The following is a 23,761-nucleotide window of genomic DNA, read 5'->3' on the forward strand; positions in this document are numbered from 1 at the left end:
AGAAGGAGGAGAAGGAGGAGAAGGAGGAGAAGGAGGAGGAGAAGGAGGAGAAGGAGGAGAAGGAGGAGGAGGAGGAGAAGAAGAGAAAGAGGAAGAGGAAGAGGGAGAAGAGGAGGGAGGAGAAGGAGAAGGAGGAGGAGGAGAAGGAGGGAAAGGAGAGAAGGGGAGAGGAAAGGAGAGGAGAGGAGAGGAGAGGAGAGGAGAGGAGAGGAGAGAGAGGAAACCAAATGTCTGGATTATATAGGTAGAGTTCAGGGTTGAGGGCAGAGTACTCCAGGTAAGGACTGAGGGATGCTGGGAGAACCTGGAGGCCAGATTTGCTTTGATATGTAAAATATGCACCTCAAACCCTTGTCCCCTGGTTCAAAACCAAGCAGCATCTTGTTATGAAAAAAGTGAAATACAACAGTCCTTTATTAAAATTGCACGGTGGTAATTGTGAAGGTGGCTTCAATAAGATAAGGCTATTTGGAGCTGGCATCAGAGAGCCAGCGTCCTAATTCAGGCCTGGTTCTTAGGTTGCCTATATTTAGGAAGAGGTTCACTCCTCTAAGCGTCTTTGAGTCCAGTGTGCCCCCACTCCCACCCGCCCCCCATACCACCCACCCGGCCGACAGGCGTTAATGGAACCATCTACAGGAAACATCCAGAATACTGTTCTATGAAGACAATTTTAATTGAGATTTTAAAGACTTATTTGGGATGATTCCTTCCCATTCCGTCTTTGCCACGCCTTCTCCTGGCTCCTCCTGCCCGCCCCTCCCCCCACCTGCTCACGTGCTGTCACAAGGCCCTGGAGCGTGCCCTGGCTGCTCCACCTGCCACTCAAACCTGTCCAGGTAACCAGTGTCCCAGGTGAAGGGAGGTGCTTGGGCGACTCACCCCGACACTGGCCCTGGCTGCTAGAGCCGAACACCCCACAGGCTGCGCGCTTCTTCGTTGGAAGCTGGAAGTCTCCAAGGTGTCAGAAGGGCGGGTCTCGGAGGCCTTCCTCCCTGGCAGGACTTCTTACTGCACTCTCCAGTGGCCCTTCCTCTTGAACGTCTCCCTAGGCCCCTGCTGGCTCTCCTTCCTCTTAAACCGAAAGGAGCCCAACCTCAGTGCTTCAGTTAAACTAAATCACCTCCCTCAAGGTCCTGCCTCCAGTACAGCCATGTTCTCAGGTTCTCAGGACATGAGGGATAAGGAGGATCAGTTTCGCCTGCACCAGGGTATAAAACCTTAAGAGCCCCCTCGCCTTAGATCAGGGCAACTTTGGAGTGCCAGCCCACACAGTCCCTCTATCTGCCTTCCCTCTCTCTGTGGCCAGCCCGCTGGCACCTTCCGGTAGCTTCCTGAAGCCTAAGGTTCACCTCAAGCTTCAGCTTCCTCCAGCTCACAGAGAATCAGGCTAGAGGTACACACTCCACCATTTCTTTCTCTCTCTCCCTCTCCCTCCCCTTCTCCTTCCCCTCCCCCTTTCTCTTTCTTTCCTGGGGAAGAAACACAATCCCTCCAACCACCACTTCCTCAAAAGGAGCTGCTTTCAGAAAAGAGGCCAGCACCGAACTGGCAGGCGTGGGGGTGCGGGTGTGTGTGTGTGTGTGTGTGTGGAGGGGTGGGGGGGTGATGGTGCACATCCTGTAATCCCGAACTCAGCAGGCTGAGGTGGGAGGATGGTGAGTTCAAGGCCAGGTTTGGCTGTACAGCAAGAGCTGGTCTCAGAAAAAAATAAATGAATTAATGAATAAATAAATATAAAAAAGAAGAAAGGAAGAAAGAAAGAAAGAAAGGGAAGAAGGAAGAAAGAAAGAACAGTCCCAGCTAGGGCTACACAGAGAAACCCTGTCTCGAAAAACTAAAAATAAATAAATAAATAGATAAATAAATAAAAATAAAATAATCCAGTTTAAGGGCTGGAGAGATGGCTCAGTGGTTAAGAGCACTGACTGCTGTTCCAGAGGTCCTGAGTTCAATTCCCAGCAATCACATGGTGGTTCACAACCATCTGTAATGAGATCTGATACCCTCCTCTGGTGTGTCTGAAGACAGCTACAGTGTACTCATATTAAAAAAAAAAAAAAAAGACCAAACAAACAAACAAAAAACCCAGAGTGACCAGAATTAGGGGTGACCAGGAGGGGAGGGGCAGACAAAGCAGCTAGGAGACTTTTCCAGCTGCATCTCCCTTCAGTCTCACTTGTGGCTCTTTCTTAGGTTGGGGCTCAGAGCCACAGATGCTACAGAAACAAGAGTTCCAGCTTGTGTCCTGCTTCTCTTGTTCTAGGGCCGCATTTAACTTCCTTCCCAAGTTCCCAGGGTTTCAAGAACTTGAACTTTTCTCTTTACTGATTGGGACCTCACCGCCCATCCTAGAAACAAAGATCACACAGGACAAGAGTTCAAAAACTAAAAATCTCTTTCTCCGAAGTCCGACCTGGAGCAGACGAAGGTGTGTGAGCTGAGTCTGGACTCTGGTTGTATTTGTTACAGATCATAACCTTGGGGGAGGGGCTAGACGCCCTGGGAGATCGGAGGAAAGTGGTTTTGCTTCCAAAGTGGTCCCGTGACCAAAGACAACTGAAGTCCTGGTAGGCTCTTCACATTTCTCTACAGCATCGCTGCTAGCTACCTGTCTTGCATCCTGACTGTGAGGCACACCTTCCCAAGGAGACGGGTGGGGGAGGAGTTGCATCTTCAGCCTTCACCGGTTCCCCTCATCCGTCCTGAAGTGGACAGTGGGTACGGAAGTGATTGCACATTTCAGGCAGGCTTTTGGTCTATTGGAAGCAGCTATGGAGTAAATGGGAAGAATATGACTGTCACATTTGTGTAGAAAAATAGTCACCCCTTGCTAGGTTGTTGTCCCTATTAGCAATGGGCTATTGTTCCCAGGTCCTATAGCCTCAACAAAGTGTATTTATGTCTGTCCTGTTTCCTCTAAGAGTTCTATATACGCCCTATAGGGAAAAAAAATCACGTTGAGCCAAACACGTAACTGAGATAAGGGGGCAGGAAGTGCTCAAAGATTTGGACGGAAACTTCCTGAAAATCAGACAGGAGGAAAGGACAGCCCGTAGATTTGGCTGCTTTTGGCTCTGTCTCCTGCCGTCTGAGGGCCCCTAGTGGAGCCACTGGAGAGCAGCGTGTGTAGCCCCTCCGTCCTGGGAATGTCCTTGGTAAGAGGTTTTATAGAAGGCCATAGGGAACCTAGGTATGAATTTGGGGGCAGTTGTGAAGCCAGAATATTGGAGGCTATCACTGGGCAGTGCCAAAACTTTTTCTGGATTTGGTCAAAGGTCAAGGCTATGGAACATGGGAGAGTTTCTAGAAATCCTTTGGGCTGACAGATGCATGATGAACACATGCATGCATGCACGTATGTGCATGTGGGCCAGAAAAGGGCTTCAACTCCCATGGATCTGGAGGTACAGGGCATTGTGAACCACTGACCATGGATGCTGGGAATAAAATTCAAGTCCTTTGCAAGAGCAGCAAGCACTCCCCACCACTCCATCTCTCCAACTGTTTAATTGTGAGATCTAAAGTAAACCCTAATGCAGTGATAACCATGCTCTATTCTGTCTAAGGAAGCAGGTATTTATGACAGAATGGAGAAACCTTCTAACGGTGAATTTGACGAGATCAATGTCTTACTAATTTCCTTTTCTTATTATTTTAAAATTTTTATTTTATGTATATTGGTGTCTTGCCTGCATGTAAGTCCATGTGAGGGTGTCAGATAACCTGGAACCGGAGTCACAGACAGGTGTGAGCTGCCAAGTGGATTCTGGGAACTGAACCTGGGTCCTCTGGAAGAGCAGCCAGTGCTCTCAACTGCTGGAGTCACCTCTCCAGCCCCTTAAGTTGCTAATTGCAATCTACATTTGAAGAAGCTTGTATGAGTCCTTGGGACAAATAAGCATCTATGCACCTTGGTCTTTTTGTTTTGTTTTTAAAGATTTATTTATTTTATGCGTATGGGTGATTTGCTGAGCCCTGAGAGCTGAGCCCAGGTCCTCTGCAAGAGCAGCCAGTGAGTGCGCTTAGGCATTGAGCCATCTCTCCAGCCTTGACCTTGGGATCTTTAAAAACTGTCCTTGAATGTGGAGTGCTGCTGTGTCCGTGTGCTAGATTCGGCTTTGTAGTGTGTTGCTTGCCTGGCTGTGGAGATTGCTCAGTCTCTATGAAGCCCGTATTCATTAAGAGAATTTTGACTTAGATTTTTCCATCTGAAAAGCAAGTACTTAGGGTTAACAATTTAGCCTTTCCCATTTGATTGTTAAAATAATTTTTCAGTGGTGTGGAATGCACACACCAGTGTTTGCGTTTTGTTATTTCTTCAAGACAGGGTCCCACATAGCCCAGGCTGGTTTTGAACTCACATTTTAGTTGCCAATGACCTTGAATTCAGAGATCCTCCTACATCGTCTCCCCAGTGCTGGGATTACAGGTGTGTGCCAGTTACACCTTGCCATGTGAAGCATTTCCAAGTGTGTAGTTCACTGCTACTAACTAGTTCATAGCACTGTGTGGCCTTCACTACCATTCATATGAGTATCCATACCCACCTGCAACCATTCCCCTATCCCCTTCTGCTCCCTACCTTGACACCCACATTTCTACTCTTGTATATATGAATTGGATTCCTTCAGGTCCTATATCCATTTGCACCGGTTTGTCTGTTGTGAAAGCTTTATTTCAAACAGACTAATATTCTCAAAGCACATCGTTTCAAGGCTGTGTCATATTCCGCTGCAAATATGAACCACACGCAATAATCCATCAGTAGATATTAGATATTTGGGGTGCTTTTTGCCCTCTTAGCTATGGTGAATGTGAATAAGCAAATCTGTCTTTATTTTATTTTATTTTATTTTATTTTATTTAGGATTTATTTATTTTATATATGTGAGTACACTGTTGTTGTCTTCAGACACACCAGAAGAGGGCATCAGATCCCATTACAGATAGTTGTGAGCCACCATGTGGTTGCTGGGAATTGAACTCAGGACCTCTGGAAGAGGAGTCAGGCCTCTTAACCACTGAGCCATCTCTCTAGCTCCAAATCTGTCTTTAAGACCTTGCTTCTGGATCTGCCCAGTGTGTGTCCAAAATGGGGCTTATCGGATCACATAGTACTTTATTTTTTAAAATTTTTTTACTTTATTTATTTATTTTTGGTTTTTTTGAGACAGGGTTTCTCTGTATAGCCCTGGCTGTCCTGGAACTCACTCTGTAGACCAGGCTGGCCTCGAACTCAGAAACCCACCTGCCTCTGCCTCCCAAGTGCTGGGATTAAAGGCATGTGCCACCACTGCCCAGCTCCACATGGTACTTTAATCCACAACTTTTGGAGGGACTACACACTTCTGCCCACGGTCACTGTATTATATCCTCAACCAGCAATGTGGAGGGTCTGTGGTTTCTGCACACCAAGACTGATTTTCTATTTCTTTTTGAATATGAGAAATTGACTAGGTTTCAATATTTCTGAATGTTGTTCTTAAGTTCTTATCCTCAGAACATTGTGGAACCTTTGTAAAATTCGAACTCTTGACCCCACCTCAGGCCAAATGGAACCAAGGCACACTGATGCTTCTAATGATGGTGGGTGGGAAGGCTTCCTGTAGGCTGACAGAAGGAGGTGGGGGTGGGGCAGGACTCAAATCATAGAAACGGAGACTTCAAGCCACACTCTCAGGGACCACCCCACCATCAGGCACAATTACAAATACAAGTCAGTTGTCTGTCTGTCATTATGAGCCTGAAGTCTTTACAAATGTGGACCTGTAAAAATTCAAGTCAAGATCTGGAATTGAAACATTTTTAACTAAGGAAATGCTCTTCAAAACTTAGATTTTTTACCAGCAGACCCTCCAGCAAAATGCCCTATTATCAGCTTCCTACAGACCTCTTGAGAGCCACCCTCAGGCATTATTACGGAAGCAATCCTCCCCGGGCCCACTTCCCTGGCTGGGCTGCCCTCCGTGCAGGGTGAGTCACGTCTTTTGTCCTGTGCCTGGAATTTGGGGATGTTTATGAAAAGTTGTTGTAAATAGTAGTCATAATTCTTCTCTTCGCAGATTTTTTTTTATTTGAGAAATGAGTACCTCATCACGTACAAACGTCACATCACTTCCGGCCTCATTGTCACCTTGGGATATTCTCTCCACCGCTTCTCCGGAACAGTGTGTCACAGACACCCTCCGGAGAAGGGCTTGGACTGCCACCAACAGTGTGTGGAAACGGCCACACATCTCATCAGTATCTTCCTTTCCCATCTTGGAGTCATGGCCCAGGCTCACACAGTGAGGGAAAAAAAGCACACAGATCCATTTAATATACATCTTCTGTGACAGGAGGAATTCCTAAGGAATGAAGATCCTATGTGTTTTTAATGTTACTTTTTTTATCGTCTTGTTTTGTGGTGGTTGATTGGGACAGGGTCTCACTATGTAGCCCTGGCTGGCCCAGAGCTCTCTGTTGTAGACCAGGCTAGCTTCAAACTTGTGGAGATCTTCTTTTGCATCTGCTTTCCATGTGCAGGGATTAAAGTCATGCACCACCCTGTTTTCTTTTTATTAAAGACAATAAAGCAGATTTTAAAATAATAATTCAAATTTTAAATTATAATAATATAATTTCCCCCTCCCTTTCCTCTCTTCAACCCTTCCCATGCAACCACTATGGTATCTCTCAAATTCATGATCTTTCTTTTCTTTAATTGTTGTTTTATATATACATACATATCATATACATCATATATATGCTGTATATAACACATACACATAAACACACGTACACATATATATCATATACATCAAATATATATACACATATATGTACATAAACACATGTATACATCATATACATATACTATACATATACACATATACACACATATACATCATATACATATACTATACATATACACATACACACATATATATCATATACATCATATATATATACTATGCATATACACATAACAGACATACATACATATACATCATATACATATACTATACACATACACATACACATATTCACATACATTCCTAAATATATAAACACAAAAATACAACCTGCTCCATCCATATAAAGTTACTTTTATGCATATGGTCTTAGAGCTGACCACTTGGTATTAGATAAGCAATATGGGGGCATCTCTTCTGGTGAAGATAATTTTTCTGGCTTTTGGCATCCCCTATTTGCCCCCAGTTCATTGCTAAGGTTGAAGCCCCTCTAGTTTTCCCCTTCCACGTTAGCATGTCCATTGATGCTGTCCTTGTTTGGGTCTCGTTTAGGCAGCCCTGTTAATGAGACTTCAGGTGTGCAGCCCTGACATTTCTAATGCAGAGAACAAGAGATCTTGATCCCAGCCCCAGGTGATGCATCTACAGTACAATTCCTGTACCTAAGGCTCAGGGACCACTGAGGAAGAGGGGCAGGAGAGAGTGTAAGAGACAGAGGAACAGGCCATTTGCTGTGAGATTGTGTCTCTTAGAAATGTCAGAGAAAGCAGATTTCATGTGTGGAAGGCCATGCTGACTGGCTCAGGGGCTACTGCAATGGAGTCTTGTAGCCAGAGAGGGGAGGTATCCTTGTCTTATTAGTTTATATGAAGAAGTGTATTGTTATGGGGATATATGGTTGGATAATGAAGTTCCATCTCTTGTAGATAAGGTGAGATACCAAAGCCTGCTTATTCAGGCTCCTCTCTGTGACCTTGTGACCAGAACGACTATTCTTTTCAGCAGGTATAGGAGTGGCACCTCTCAAGTCAGAGGACATTTCTTGGTTTGTTAGTGAGTTGGTACTGGAGATCGAAGCCAGGGCCTTATGGGTCCTAAGGCCATGCTGGGCAGTCATGACCCTCTGACCGAGGGAAGTGATGTCACCATTTCTGCTTTCATCTTCTGGAGCACTGTATTTTGGAGTGGCATGCCCCAAGCCTTCAGAATCTTGAGGTTAGAAGCAAATGCTGCCGAAAGGGAAAACTATCATTTCTTCTTAGATCTGACTGGGACACCTGTGCCCTTGAATTCATCACCCCCCCCCCCAGCCAAACAGGTAGCCATATCTGGCCTATGCAGCATGGGGGCATTCCATAGAGGACAATAGAACCTTATTTTCAAAGTAAATGCCTTTGGTGGGGAGCATTCCCATGACTTGTGAACTTGCTTTGGTTTTTGAGACAGGATCTCCCTGTGCAGCTCAGGCTGGCCTGAGATTTGTGATCCTCCTTCCCACCCTGGCACCCTAAATGATGGGATTACAAACACAGGCTCAGCTCTGGTATGTTTCGTGGTCATTTGGGGACCCTTATGAGTGTGAATCTTTGAGAAATGTTGTGAGAAGTAAACCTGGGTTTAGTTCACTTCTGGCTGCTGAGCAGAGGAAACACAGGCAGAAGCAGCCGAGATCCCCTCAGTCCACCATTCGCTGTGGGGCTCTGCTGCGAATCACCCGCATCCTCATTCTGCCAGTTCAGGTGTGTATTCTACTTTCTCCTAGGGTCGAAAAGCCAAGACAGAGGCTTACAGGCATCACTCTCACACACTGTAGGGTTTCACAGGCATCGCTCTCACACACTGTAGGGTTCCCCCTGGTATGGAATAGCCTAGTTCTTGGAATTTAGCCTTCTGGGGGCCTCCTAAGGGAAGATGTTACAATGTTGCCTCCTTGTCATGGGCTTCTTTTCCTTCCCAGTAGTCTTGGCTCTGTCTACTGTTTATTTTGCCAAAAGCATTATTTAAAATCTATCAGGACTAGCCTGCCAGTTTGGCTTAGTAGCTGCCCACATAATCAGTGAGCAAAACATCAAAGCCATCGCATCTTATGCAGAGATAACATCAATGCAGACTGACCCTAGCCGCACACTTTCTACAGGAGACTTTTAAAATTAGACATATTTATTTTTATTTTATGTGTCTGAGAGCTTTGCCTGCATGTATGTGTCTGCACCACCTGCATGTCTGGTGCCCATGGAAGCCAGAAGAGGACATTGAGTCCTCTGGAAATGGAGTTATAGATGCTTGTGAGCCACCATGTGGATGTTGGAATTCGAGCCCGGGTCCTCCTCAAAAGTAGCCAGTGCTCTTAGCCACTGAGGCAGCCTTCCAGCTCTTACCAGACCACTCGGTGCTATTAGTTATTCATTAAGAATCACAGGGATAGCAGGGCAGTGGTGGCGCATGCCTTTAATCCCAGCATTTGGGAGGCAGAGGAGGTGGATTTCTGAGTTTGAGGCCAGCCTGGTCTACAGAGTGAGTTCCAGGACAGCCAGGGCTACACAGAGAAACCCTGTCTCAAAAAACAAAAAAACAAAAAACAAAACAAAACAAAACAAAATCGCAGGGCTGTGAGCAAGGTAGTCTCAAATGTTTCCTCTGCCTAAAGTTTACATGTGCCATCCATCCTAGGGCTTTGTGATATCAAGGTTCAGGGGCAAGTTCTTAATTATGATGTGTCTTCTTTGTCCCATTGGCATACACCCATGGCCACCAGCTCCCTGCAGTGCCTCCTCATCCCCTCCCCCACACTAGCTAAACCACGTTAGATGGTAAACTGAGACATGTCACTCTATTATAGCATTTATTTGTGTAGGCAGTGATTCAGCCATAAGTTGGGGTAGCTCCAGACCTTAGGAAGTTTGGGGCTCCAACCAAGGGAAGGAAGAGGAAGTCTTTCATGTGAACTTGACAAAGACAACATTTGACTTGTTACAGGGAAGAGGTGGAACTCATTTGGCTCACTGCAGGGGAATGGCTTGTCAGAGGTTGGCTGTGGGTGGGCTAAGCGAATTTCTTACACTGAGGTGGTCTTTGGCTTGCCTACCTAAGGACCCAGTGTTCTGTGGTCCAGCCACCTCCTGGCTGATTGCCTTTTCAACACCTGCCATTGCTCCTGGGAAAATCTTCATGTTGGTCTTTAGCTGAGGTCACAGAGTTAAAGACGACCTTCTTGGGTGATCACACACTTCTGTGTTCTGCTCCAATTTCCTTTCTCCAGTGACATTTACGGGATGTCCCAGTCATTAGGGTTGGACGTAACTGAATTCTCTTTTCTAGGCACATTCTAAGTTTGCCTTTTATTGCCCCGTTTAAAGCTGTGCACATCCTGTGACTTGCTTTGGCCCAAGTAATGTGGGCAGAAGGTGACATGAGAACCTATGCCCAATTCAGTTCCCATTCTACCAATATCAAGGAAGTGACTCTCCATTACCCATCAGCTGAAGTCTGTGGATGGTCATATTTCCCCATCTGGCACACATAACCTGAGCTGGAAATAAACTTCATTGTGTTAAGCCTCTTCCCCTCCCCTTCCCCCTCTCTTCCCTTCTCCTTCCCTCTGGCCCTCGCTCTGGCCAGGCCACCTTCAAGCATGTGTGTGTTTATATGTGAGTGACATATTGGGTGGGGGAGTACTAAGTATTGTATCATAGTGGGTAGGGGAGTACTAAGCACCATCATTGGGTGGGGGAATACTAAGTACTGAACATAGTGAATAGGGGAGTACTAGGTACTATATTTGTGGTAGGGAGTGGTTGGTACTGTATCATCTTGAATAGGTGATTACTGGGAACTGTATCATTTTGGTTGTCACTGTTTCTAAAGTTGGCAAGGTGTTTGAGGCTAGCTATTCTTTCTTTCCCTGGCTTGCCTTTTCTTTGACTTTGTGGCCCAAATCTTCCATTTATGACCCATCTTTTTATGGTGCATTGTTGTAGATACATTACTAGTGGCTGATAATGACAAATCTTGTCATCTTTCTTTTTAAGATTTATTTTTTCATTTTATGTATATGAGTACACTGGAGAAGTCTTTAGACACACCAAAAGAGGGCATCAGATTCCATTACAGATGTGAGCCACCATGTGGTTGCTGGGAATTGAACTCAGGATCTCTGGAATAGCAGTCAGTGCTCTCAACCGCTGAGCCATATTTCTAGCCCAAATCTTGTCATCTTGTGAGCATTCTTGCCTCGACTTTCTTCATTCTCACTGTTCCTTTAAACTATTGTTTTAGATTGTGCATAGCGGCACAAATCTCTACTCCCAGCATTTGAGATGCTGAGGTAGATGGATCTTTGTGAGTTTGAGGCCAGCCTGGTCTAAATGAGGAGTTCCAGGTCAACCAGGGTTACATATCTTGTCAAACACAAATAAAAACCCCAAACCACCAAACACAAAAACTGACTGTAGTGGCTATTCCTGGTTGTCAACTTGACTATATCTGAAATGAACTACAATCCAGAATTAGAAGGCTCACCTGTGGCCCTAATCTGGAGGCTGAGAGATACAAGTTTCCGACCTGAATCTTGGCATGGAGATCTTGAGGCGTAGTGGCTATGAATCCCAGAAGATTAAGACTGGAAGATGTATGAGTTCAAGATCATCTGGGATTAAAGGCACACAACCTTTAATCTGGGCCACACCTTTTGCTGGAGACCTATATAAGGACATTGGCAGAAGGAAGGCTCACTCTGCTTCGCCTGCTTGCCTTGTGGGACTGAGCAACTGCTAGATCCTTGGACTTCCATTCACAGCTGCTGCTGACCTTTGTTGGGAGTTGGACTACAGACTGACTGCCTGCAGCTGAGTCACCAGGCCACCTTGACACGGCAAACCCTGGAGTGTAGGAGAACTCTAACTGCATCTTCACGACCTCCTTTCTCCATCTACCATTGCTGAGCTCTTAACTCTCTTAAAATCAGAAACCTGCTTGGACCTCAACCAGGTTTGTGCAATGTTAGGCAATCTGTCTCAGCGGTGGCACCAGGGAGATAGCATTCCTCAAAAGAGCAGCAGTCCCTTCTCCCAAAGACTGTGGAGCTTCACATTGATAATTTTGGCCACAGGTGAGCCTTCTAATTCTGGATTGCAGTTCATTTCAGATATAGTCAAGTTAACAACCAGGAATAGCCACTACACTGACTTAAAAAAACAAAATCTGAAACAAAAAACAACCACAAAATTCTTAGATTACTTGTATAGAAGCTACACAGGCACGACTGAGTTACCTGGGATTGCATAAGACAGGTGGTCCTGAAGGTTTTGGTGTCAGAGCAGAAGTTGCCTGCCCCCAAACCCGGTTCTGACCCTTGGCAGTTGTTTGCTGTCCAATGTGGCTCACTGAGCCTCTGTGGGTCTCAGGTTCTCACTGTGACGTGGTGTCTCCATGCCTCACATCCTCCTGCGTGTTGTCGTGAGCGTTGAGACCAGCAGAGTACTTTGCAAAGAGCTTGGGAACCTGTAGGTGCCAGGAAGTACCTGGATCCTATACAGGAAGGAGGCCAGGGCGCACAGCCTAGGGTACAGCCATTGTCACTTTATGCAAGTTAATGTCCTCTTTGAGCTGTTTCCTTTGTTTCCTCATCTTTCCAGGGGTCACAACAGGACTGACCTCACAACTGTGCTTCCAGGTTAAAATTAAACAAAACTCAGAAAGGGTTTTTAGCACATAGTGTGCTAGATCATATGAAACGTTTGATTTAGACCTGTCCTGTGCTATTTTTAAAATCCTCAGCACTTAAAGAAACAACCAATGTGTTCTTATTTTGGTGGCCCTTAACCTAAGTCTGAAAGATGGAATTCCTGGTGTTGCCCACTTTTTTTGGTGAGCGATGTCTTTGATCCAGAGATGCGGTGTTTGCATTGGATGTCAATAGTGACATTTTGGGAGTTTTTTGGTTGTTTTAAATGTTCATGTCATTTCTTAGAAATTCTCCAGAAACCAATCATCTTATAGGAACAAAATAAATGAAAGCCTTGCTTGAGAACACCTGTCTGCCCTCTCTGGGCTGATCGCCTCTGCTCTGCACATCCTGACTGCTGCCTCTTAGAAAGTCAGACGTGTTTGTGGTAATTCTGCATGTTCTATTTGGTCTGAAGTGTAGTTTGTGGTAAAACTTTGAAGGAATCTTGTATGTTTTTGTTTGCTTTATTTTGTTTTATATGTATGTATGAGTACACTGGAGAAGTCCTCAGACACACCAGAAGAGGACAGATGGTTGTGAGCCACCACGTGGTTGCTGGGAATTGAACTCAGGACCTCCGGAAGAGCAGCCAGTGCTCTTACCCGCTGAGCCATCTCTCAAGCCCCTCCCTGTATGTTTTGTCTCAGGGCTTTGGGGATAGTTTTGCTGATCTCAAACTCATTGAAGCAGTCAAACCTTCACAAGGATACACACAGGTGTCCTATGTGTTACCTTGTCACAACAGAAGGCCGGAGCTTCACCCACACCTTATGCTAACCTGGTCAGTTTCTAACCGTGTGTTTCTGGAAGAGCGATGGAAATTTAACTGCCCCGTGTGATAGAAGATCACGTTTTCAAGCATACCTTCAGGGGAGCCCATCCTTGTGTTGGGGATCTCACTCCCTCATGAATAAACTCTTTGGAAAACAGCTCACTCCAGTGGGCATTGCCTGGTTGAGTAACTAGGGATATCATTGTTACGAACTATAAAGCGATACGAGGCAGCAGGAATAAGGGAGTACCTGGCAGGCCCATGACAAGGTGTCCCCCAGAGAAATCACGCCACACCCAGGCCTAGTATAGAAGGAGGTTTATTGTGGGAAGGGTGGGGAGCTGGAGGGGACAAAGAAGGACAGAAAGGCCAGCCCCAGAACACGTGAGAACACGTGGGAATGTAGAACAGAGAAAGAGAAAGAGAGAGAGACAGAGACAGAGAGTCAGAGAAAAGAGAGAGCTAGGGTGGCGAACAGTCAAGTTGCCACATCTGGGTCACTGGGTTACTGGGTCACACCTGGTATCAGCGCAGGTAGTAATGGCAGAGGTATTGCTAAGTAGCTGTTGGGCGGAGCTTAGTGGAATTGCCTGTAAGCCAATTCCCATCCTAGATGTATCAAGAGCACATCCTTGTAAAATCTAATTCTATTAAAGAGCCCTGACATCTGACAGGTCAGTTTAGGATACCCCCAACACACACACACACACACACACACACACACACACACACACACACACACACACTTTAGCTACTTCACTTTTGATGTCTGAGGAGGTGTGTCATCGCCCCGCCCCCTCTCCCCATCTTCCAAGTGAACCTTATTAAGCCAATGGAACTAGGATCCCAGTTCAGATATTTCCTCATATTAATTTTCTACCCACTGGTCACACCTGCCAGCTACCTATATATCTACACTTGTCTGGACCATATTGGGACCTGAGTCCCATCTCTGAGCCCCAGAACAAAATTGCATTGTATAGTGATCCAGAATAAAGTCAGCCTCAACCTGGTTTGTCTTAGCAGTTACCCACACACTACTAGCAGAGGTTAAAAGGAAAGAAGCCAAGGGAGGGGGGCTGCGTTCCCTCAGTGGGGATGGGCTATGAACTAAAAAAATTAAAGACATAATACAGCAAAGAACCTTAAATAGCCCAAATGATTTAAAAATATAAAGCTATTGGCTTTACCCGGCATGACGGTGAGTCTGTAAATCTAGTGTGAACCGCAGACTAGACAATGTCGGTGGTTCAAATACAGTCTCTCATGTAGGAGCCTGCATCCAGAGGGAGGATGGAGAAAAATAACTTTTTTCCCTTCTGCCTTTTGGCCATCTTACAACTCCACAAGGGCTGCGCTTCAGTGGGCTACCACCAGGAGGCGCTATGGTTCACCAAAACCAGTTCTTTCTAGGTACTCCCCAGAGGGGAAAGGGATTGACTTGAGAATGGTTTAGTCTCAGGGTCTCAGCCTTGTAATGTTCCGTGTCTTAATCATTGCTTGAAAGCCAGCCATCTTCTTCGAGGAGGATGGCACGCTTCCCTGCTGTCCTGCTGCCTGGGTACACACCCTGCCTGCCTGCCTGCCTGCTTTATTTCTGCCCCTGTCTCTCCAGCTCTCTCTTTAAAGTTACTCATACCCTTCCTGTGCCGATAACATCGGGATGGGTGTGGGTGGACAGGTCCATTTCTGCAGCTTTTTAGTGACTAATTGAGCCTCCACACTATGCCATGGGGAGAGAGAGAGGCTATTTGTGTTTTTCTCAGGAAATCTCAACCTCTAGGTGGGAAAGGACTGGTTTCCTGGAAGAGTGCTTCTAGAACAGCCATCCTCGTAAGAAACAAAACAAACTTTTTATCTGTGTACTTCCTGTTTCCTCAGTTTAAAGTATTCCCTCCCTTGGCCAGTCTCTGTTAAAGAAGTTCAAAGACTCAGACTTCTCCCAGCTCTGGGCTCGGGGACCATTTTCTTTGACCATTTTTCTTTAGTTGGGCATTGCGTGGTTCTCTTCAGCCTTCTTGGATCATCACAAGATCATAATTCTGAAATCCTAATCAACTAATTCTTGCTAAATGCTCTTCTGTGGGTCCTGTTTCAATGTGTTTATTGTGGAATTCACGTGTTTTCAGGGGAGAAACCACGCCCCGTCCACATGTCAGTAGAGGCAAACAAAGGCACTTAGTGGTCTCCACTGTTGCTCAGCGGGACTATTTAGTTAGTTAAAGCTTGCAAAAGTGCATGCTCATAATACCATCACTTATAAAATTATTTATGTTTTCTGTCTGGCCTTTCTTGTTGATATTCTTCCCTGAGAGTCACAAACAGTAATGGTGTACAACTCAGATGCTAATGTTACTTAAAAAATTCTCTAGTCTGAGTCTAATCTCCTTTAGAGGGAGCACATCATGTAGACGTCAGTGGAAATTAGTCTATTGGGGACTGACTGCTGTTGTAGAAAATATTTAATCCCAATCCGGGGTTTCTACCCCGCTTTAGTCTGCAAGTAAAAGACACATTCAACCTGTGTTAGTCAGGGTTCTCTGGAGTCACAGAACTTACGGTAGTCTCTATATAGTAAGGGAATTTGTTGATGACCTACAGTCTGTATCCAGCTCCCCAACAATGGTCAGCAACAGCAGTGAATGGAAGTCCAAGGTTCTAGCAGTTGCTCAGTCCCACAAGGCAAGCAGGAGAAGGGGGGAGGGGTGGAGAGAGAGAAAGAGAGAGAGAGAGCCTTCCTTCTTCCTATGTCCTTATGTAGGTCTCCAGGAGGTGTGGCCCGGATTAAAAGTGTGTACCACCATGCCTGGATCTGTGACTTGCTTTGTCCCAGATGACCTTGAACTCAGAGATCTCCTTGCTTTGATCTCCTGGGATTCATAGCCACTATGCTTCAAGATCTTCATGCCAAGATCCAGGTCAGAAACTTGTATCTCCCAGCCTACAGAGCAGGATCACAGGTGAGCCTTCCAATTCTGGATTGTAGTTCATTCCACATATAGTCAAGTTGACAACCAGGAATAGCCACCACACAACCTTTATATTCATAATAAGCCTTAATCAGCACAAGAGCTGGCAGATATCTGTTCTCCATGCTATTATAGATATTTCCCAGCCAATAATCCCATTATATAGTTTGATATTCCATCTGGGCTGCTCTTAACTCCAATTAGCCAGCCCCCAGGGCCATTATTTTAAAATTCTTACCCCTTGGCGGTGGCTTCTCTCTCCACCTTCTTTTCCCACTTCATGGTTCTCCTCAAACCCCAAGCCCCGTGAACCCTAAACCTCACCTATGTCTCTTCTGCCCAGCTATTGGCTGTCAACATCTTTATTCACCAATCAGGGATAACTTGGAGCAGGGCAAGGTCACATAGCATCACCTGGGTATGTGTTCCGTCTCTGGGAGCAACCAGTATTTAGCATAGCAAAAGACCAAACCTCAACAGAGTGCAAAACGGGAGACAAGAGAAAAGTGAGCTCCAGGCAAGTGGGCAAATGGCTGCCTCTCAGGGGCTCCTTGTCCCGTGGAAAGGGAGGGATGTCGATGAAACAAACCCAAAGGAAATGAACCAGAAACTCGAATGTTCTGACCCGGTGCCCAGGGCTCTGAAAGTTTTGATAGTGGTATAGGACAGAAGAGGATGGGGAGGCAGGGGAGGGGAAAGAGGGTGGTCAGGGGCGCAAGGTCAACACTGGGTTGGGGGTTGAGTAGCCTTGTTGTAGAGAAGCATTGAGAACAGGTGAGTGGGCTCCAAGGCTGACCTGGTTCCTTCATATCAGGCATGGCTGACGAGAAACACCTTAAATCCAAACAGACTTCAGGAAAAGAAAAAAGTACTGAAGAGGAATACAATATTTTCTTTTCTTTTCCTTTCTTTTTTTAATAGACTGAGCTGAAAGAGAAAATCAACTACATTAAGTCTAGTTTTTGTTTTTTTAGACTAATTTACTTTTATGTGTATGAGTTTTTGGCCTGTATGCACGTTTGTATGCATGTATGTATGTATGTGTGCCACCTGTGTACAGTGTCCCAAAGAGGACACTGGGTCCCCTGGAACTAGAGTTGCAGATGGTTGTGAGCTGTCATGTGGGAGCTGGGAGCTGAACTTGGGGTTTTCTGCAAGGGCAGCCAGTGCCTTAACCACTGACCTTAACCACTGAGCTCTCTAGTGTGTGTGCGTGTGCACACACACACACCACACACACACACACACACACACACACACACACACACTGTTTTACCTTTACCATTCAGGTATGTATTGTGGAGATTTTTTTTGGGGGGGTGGCCTGGAGATTTTTATTGATACATACAACTGCAGTACAGGATTTAAAAGTTTGTTTTGACTTTACAAGGATGGGTTTTTTTTTTTTTCCCCTAGGAGGTAGAGTCTGCCCCAGATAAATCACTGCAGTTCATTTCTCAATCAAGCTACTATGGAACATTATTTAGAGCTCTTAATCAGAGGCTCGTGTTCAATTTATAGCTGCCATATAATTTTATTAATGTTGGGTATGGAGATTTGTTGGCAAGCTTTACATCTGTTTATTTTATTTCATCTTATATTTATGGATGTTTTACCTGCATGCGCGTATCAGTGCACCATGTGAATATCTGGAGCTCAGAGAGGTCAGAAGAGGGCATTCGATTCCCTGGAGTTAGAGATGGTTGTGAGCTGCCTTACAGGTGCTTGCGATCAAACTCAGGTCCCCTGGAATAGCAGCCAGTGTTCTAACCACTGAGGCACCATCTCTCCAGCCCAAAGTCTGTTTAAAGAAACGTGAAGGGCTGGAGAGATGACTCAGAAGTTATGAGCACTGACTGTTCTTCCAGAGGTCCTGAGTTCAATTCCCAACAACCACATGGTGGCTCACAGCCATCTATGAGATCTGGCACCCTCTTCTGGTGAGTATACATATATGCAGGCAGAGCACTGTGTACATAATAAATCTTAAAAAAAAGAAATGTAAATAGATCAGAATTCTAAGTCATCATAAGAAATTCCCAAGTCATCACCAATTGAAATTCTGTCTGTTTTGTGACCTCATAGAGTTTTGCACCCCCAGGTTTCCAACACGGCCTCTGCTAGGAATGACAGAACAGTTGATGTAACTGTCTAAAGGACTAAGTTGACCATATGTGGCCCTAATGAGCAACCACTTGCTGACTCAAAGCTTTGCTACTGTTGGTCCTCATCTGCCCCACTGCCCCTGGTACTCAGTGTGTTCCTCACCCCCCCACCCCCGTTAACAAGATTCAATTCCTTTTCACAGAATACTCTTTCTTTCTTTCTTTCTTTCTTTCTTTCTTTCTTTCTTTCTTTCTTTCTTCCTTCCTTCTTTCTTTCTTTCTTTTTAAAAAAGATTTATTTATTTTATTCATATGAATATAGTGTAGCTGTCTTCAGATACACCAGAAGAGGGCATCAGATCCCATTACAGGTAGCTGTGAGCCACCATGTGGTTGTTGGAATTGAACTCAGGACCTCTGGAGGACAAGCCCGTGCTCTTAACCGCTGAGCCATCTCTTCAGCCTGATTGCTCTTTTTCTTTGTCTGTTTTGATACCCACACTATTTTTCCTCAGTCTCAGCATCCCTAGATGCCTGCAGTTCTTTGTGTAGAGTTGAGGACTCGTGGACTTCCTCCATCCACTATGGCATGGCTAATTCTGTTACACGTGTTCATCCCATGTTTGACTGTCATGCTGGTGAGAGTTCCTGGGGCTAGCTTCTGACATTCCTAGGAGCCCCAGTCTCTCCCTGTTCCTCTGACGCTTCCTATCCACTCTTCTGCAGTGACCCCTGAGTCTTAGTCATACTGTGGATATATAGGAGCCTGAAATGGATTAATTCTTGACAGGTGCCTGCCTGTCCTTGGGGTCATGACACTGGGCACATGCAAGAAGGACTCTGAGTTTGAGGCCAGCTTGGTCTACGGAGTGAGTTCCAGGATGGCCAGGGCTATGCAGAGAAACCCTGTCTCAAAAAGTAAAATTAGGCCGGGCAGTGGTGGCGCACGCCTTTAATCTTAGCACTTGGGAGGCAGAGGCAGGCAGATTTCTGAGTTCGAGGCCAGCCTGGTCTACAAAGTGAGTTTCAGGACAGCCAGGGCTACACAGAGAAACCCTGTCTCGAAAAACCAAAAAAAAAAAAAAAAAAAAAAAAAAAAAAAAAAAAAAAAAAAAAAAAAAAAAAAAAAAAAAAAAAAAAAAAGTAAAATTAGATCAAACCCAAATAAGTAACTTAATGTTACATCTTAGGGTCCTAGAAAATAAATCTGAGCTAAACCTGGAACCAGAACATTTAAAGAAAGAATAAACATCAGAGAAGAAATAAAGAAATACAGCAAGACACAGAATCAATGAAATATATGATTTGTTCTTTGAAAAGAAAAACTAATAAATCCTTGTCTAAACTGACCAAAAGAAAGAGAAGTTGCAAATTAAATTACTGGTTAAAGAGAGACTTGCACAAAGGAATTAATTACAAAGGAATTAATTCTGAATTACACAAAGGAAACTCAGAAGATCAGTAAGATATATTTTGAAAACCTATATTCCCATAAATCTTAAAGAAAACTTTAAAGAAATGGATACATTTCTGAACATATGTGACCTACCAAAATTAAATGAAGAGAATATTAGCAACTTAAACAGATCTACAAACACAATGACATGAAAATGGTAAAAAATAGTCTCCCAACTTAACAAACAAACGAACAAAAAGCAACAACAACAAAAAAACCACTCAGGCCCAGATGAACACAGCTGGATTGTCTTTTCTATTCTTCACCTGAGATCATGAGAAATACAATCTATTGTACACAAGTCACACTAGGCCACAGGTGAGAACAGGACTAGTCCTGAATGCCACAGGTCAAGGGCAGTGGACGCTGGTTTGGTTGGAAGCATTGTGGTTTCCCAGAGGTGGTCCTAGAGAGGAGTTGTGAAGTTCCACATCCATTGTCCGTAACTTGTCCCAGCATCTGGGGCCTCCAGCATCCCTTATATCTGCTCTTCTCCCTTCATGGGTGCACGGGCTAATTTACTTTGTCCTCTGCCTCGTCTTTTTTCTCTTGCACTTCAGCCTGCATGATCTCTTCTTTCTCCACCTCATTTTTATGGTGCTTAGAGTTTCAGGATGATGGAGCTAAGGTTGGGAGCTCTGCCAGGCTTTTTAATGAAGAATTAACATTCATGTCCCTCCAACTGTTCTATGAAACAGAAGTAAAAAGAACACTACCAGACTCAATTCACAAAGTCAGTATTATCTGGACACCAACCCAGATAAAGACACATAAAAAAAAAATGACAGGCCAATATCTCTGATGAACACAGGTGCAAAAGATTCTTAATAAAATGCTGGCAAACTGAACTCGACAACACAACAAAAGATCATTCACTATGGTCAAGTTCTCTTAATTCCTGGGATGCAGGGATGGTTCACAAAGCAGTAACTGTAATACATCTTCAAGAACAGAAATCACATGACTATATCAATAGATGTAGAAGAAGTTTCTGACAAAGTCCAATATCACTTCGTTATAAAAACTCCAAAAAACAAACAAACAAACAAACTAGGAAAAGAAAGAACATATGTCAATATAATAAGAGATATAAGAAAATTATAGTCACTGTTATACCAAATGGAGAAAAATTCAAAAAAATCTGCTAAAATTAGGAATGAGACAGAGGAATGTAGGATGGTGAATATATTAAGGAACATATTATATTTGAATGAAAACATGTTCATTAAATCTATCACTACACACAATGAATATATGTCAATAAGTTATTATGCCATTCTAATGAAACACTATAATCATTAACCTGGCAAGTGATTTGTGTCTGTTCCTTTTAACCTTCATCTCGACACAATGTAGAATCAGCAGAGAAGGGAGTCTCAGTGGCAGGAATACCTACACCAGGCTGGCCTGTGGGCCTCCCTTTGGGGACTGAGTTGTTAATTGATGTGGGAAGATGCAGCCCATTGTGGGCAGCACCATTACCTAGGCAGGGGGTCCTGTATTATACAGGTCAGGAAAAAGCCAGATGTTTGCAAGTAGAAGCAGGAGCAGGCATGCATGGATTGATTTCCTTCTGCTCTTGACTGTAGATGTGCTAGGACTGGCTGCTTGAGCTCCTGCTTTGTCAATGATGAACTGTAACCTGGTACTTTAAACCAAATAAATTTTTCTTCCTTTAAGCTGCTTTTAGGCAGGTTTTTTTTTTTTTTTTTTTTTTTTTTTTTTTTTTTTTTTTTTTTTTTTTTTTTTAAAGCACAACAGAAAGGAAATGGGGACAGATAGTGTCTGTTCATATTCTAACTCTAGATTTTAACTGTCTAGAAATTCATATTTAAAGAAGGACTACAATATTTGAATTGTCTATTGTTCTCCATAAGTATCCATGCACATCCATACCACTATAAGAATATTCAGGCCCTGACGCTCTGACAGTCCAATGTGACCTCCTTGGGGACATTCACCTACTCTCTGGTCTCTCATGTCTTTGAAGCCTAGTTTAAGGTGAAGGAGGACAGGGAAGACAAGGCAGTTGTGAGGTTGGCAAAGACATCACCTGGACACCCACAACGACAGCCAGCAGAAAGTAAGGTGCCCGCGGGGGAGGGCGAGGGCTGTGATGTGTGATTGACTCAGCAAGCTCCAGCTTCTCTGGTCTCCCGACTTATGCCCGGATTGACAGGGCTAGAGTTTTGAAATTTATACCCCAAAAGATTTATTGCATGTGTACTGAATGCTGTTGTGTGCTTGGTACTACACTAGGCATTGAATGAAGGTTGAGTAGGTCCTGGGTCACGTCCTCATGCTGCTGTCCGTCTGGAAGAAAGTAAGCAACAGAGGCTCCTCTGGCTGGGACTGCTGGGTAGCAATAATTTTAGATCCTCGGGGAGAGGATGTTTAAAAAACAAAAACTTTGCTGATAATTAAGTTCCGTTGTTCTAGAGCAATCCATAGCTGGAGCTGATGACAGATGGTTCAGTGTCTATATGCCAGTGACTCACTGCATTCCAGAGAATCCGGGGCCGGGGAGTTGAGGAGGCAGCGAGAGGAGGAAATAGATCAGAGTAATACAATACAGCCTAAAGGGTCGACTTACTCATACACGATGCGATTTACTTACTTATTTATGTATTTATTTTGGAAGAAGATGAATGGAAATAATTTTCCTTCGGAAGTGAAGCACGCTAATTTGACTACAAATGGTTGTTTATTCCTGCATTACAAAAAAAGCAGGGCTGAATGAGGACCATGTCAGGATCACTTCTGGGAACCCAAGAATAGATGAATAAGAACGGCAGCCCAGGCAACAAGGAGAGATGTAGGCGTGCCCTTCAGCAGCTGGGTTCCGTGGGAGCGTGGGAGCGTGAGGTCTTGGTTCTGCTGTCTGTCAGTTATCCTCTTCCTTAAGCTGTTGTTAGGAAAGTATGTGAAATGGAGGTAAGGATTATAAAAGACACAAACTAGAAAACGACTAGTAATTTTAAAGGTTTTTTTCCCTTTAAATTATCTCTATGAAGCTTTGGCTGAATTTATGTTTGCGCCCCTACATGCATGCAATGCCTGTGGAGGCCAGAAGAGGGCATCAGATCCCCTAGTTATCTCCTACAGTTGGTTTTGAGCTGCCATGTGGGTGCTGGAAACTAAATCTGGGTCCTCTGCAAGAGTAGCCAGTGAGTGCTCTTAAGCACAGACCCATCTCTCCATTCCTGACCATTATTATTATTTTATAGACTTGATGACTATGATAAAAAGAGTTACACATGTCATATATATTCTGTGGTTAGAATGGCAGTTTTAACTGGAAAGTCCTCTGCATTCAAGACTAAAATGCTTAGTGCCCCATCCCTTAAATCACCAACAGAAAACATGTTCTCTGTACAGCGATCTCATAATCCAAAACATCAATACCTATTCAAGGCATGAATTAATGGTTTCTACATTTTATCCTTAAGAATGTCATCTTTTCTATATCAAATATCGATTTTGGTGTGCTAAGGGAGAGGTGGGTATCGTAGCCAAAGATCCATCAAAATGCAAATTAGTGAGGTGAGAGATGGCCCAGTAGGCGCTAGTCAGATATGCCCAAAAGAGTTGTTACAAGGAATTTCTGCACACAGTAGGGAGGTGTACCTGTATGTGTTGGGGGATGTGGGGGGTAGAGAGAGCAGAGGAGAGACTTGACTGACAGTTGGAAGCCAGGCACTGCGGGGGTGGGTGGGTGGGGGGGTGAGGGTGGGGGAGAGGCCCAAGCCTGACAAAGTGACACCAGGTGGAGTCACTTTGGTATTCTTGGCAGTCTCTCACATCCCTCTCCTGTCAGGGGAGGGCCAGAGCTGTCAGAGGTAAATTGAGACTAAGAGAGCCTCTCCAGGTCACTCCTGTTTTGAACCCCAGAGCCAGCACATCTGCAGCTTCCATTACAGAGCTTTTGCTTATGGAATCTGAGGTATTTTTTATTTTGTTTTTGTTTTTGTTGTTTGCTTTTTTTTTTTTTTTTTTT

The 23,761-nt window shown here is 44.5% G+C and overlaps 1 long non-coding RNA gene across 1 annotated transcript; it reads right to left on the reverse strand.

Annotated features, from left to right (window-relative positions):
* Positions 1–2,380: 2,380 nt before the first annotated feature.
* On the reverse strand, positions 2,381–16,494 carry LOC116071028. The gene is made up of 2 exons (XR_004110679.1): positions 16,442–16,494; positions 2,381–2,772 (listed from the first exon to the last, which is right to left on the reverse strand). It is a non-coding gene; the product is annotated as an uncharacterized LOC116071028 (long non-coding RNA).
* Between the last annotated feature and the right edge of the window lie 7,267 nt (positions 16,495–23,761).

The sequence above is a fragment of the Mastomys coucha genome, unplaced genomic scaffold (genome assembly GCF_008632895.1).
Source record: "Mastomys coucha isolate ucsf_1 unplaced genomic scaffold, UCSF_Mcou_1 pScaffold22, whole genome shotgun sequence".
NCBI lineage: Eukaryota > Metazoa > Chordata > Mammalia > Rodentia > Muridae > Mastomys > Mastomys coucha.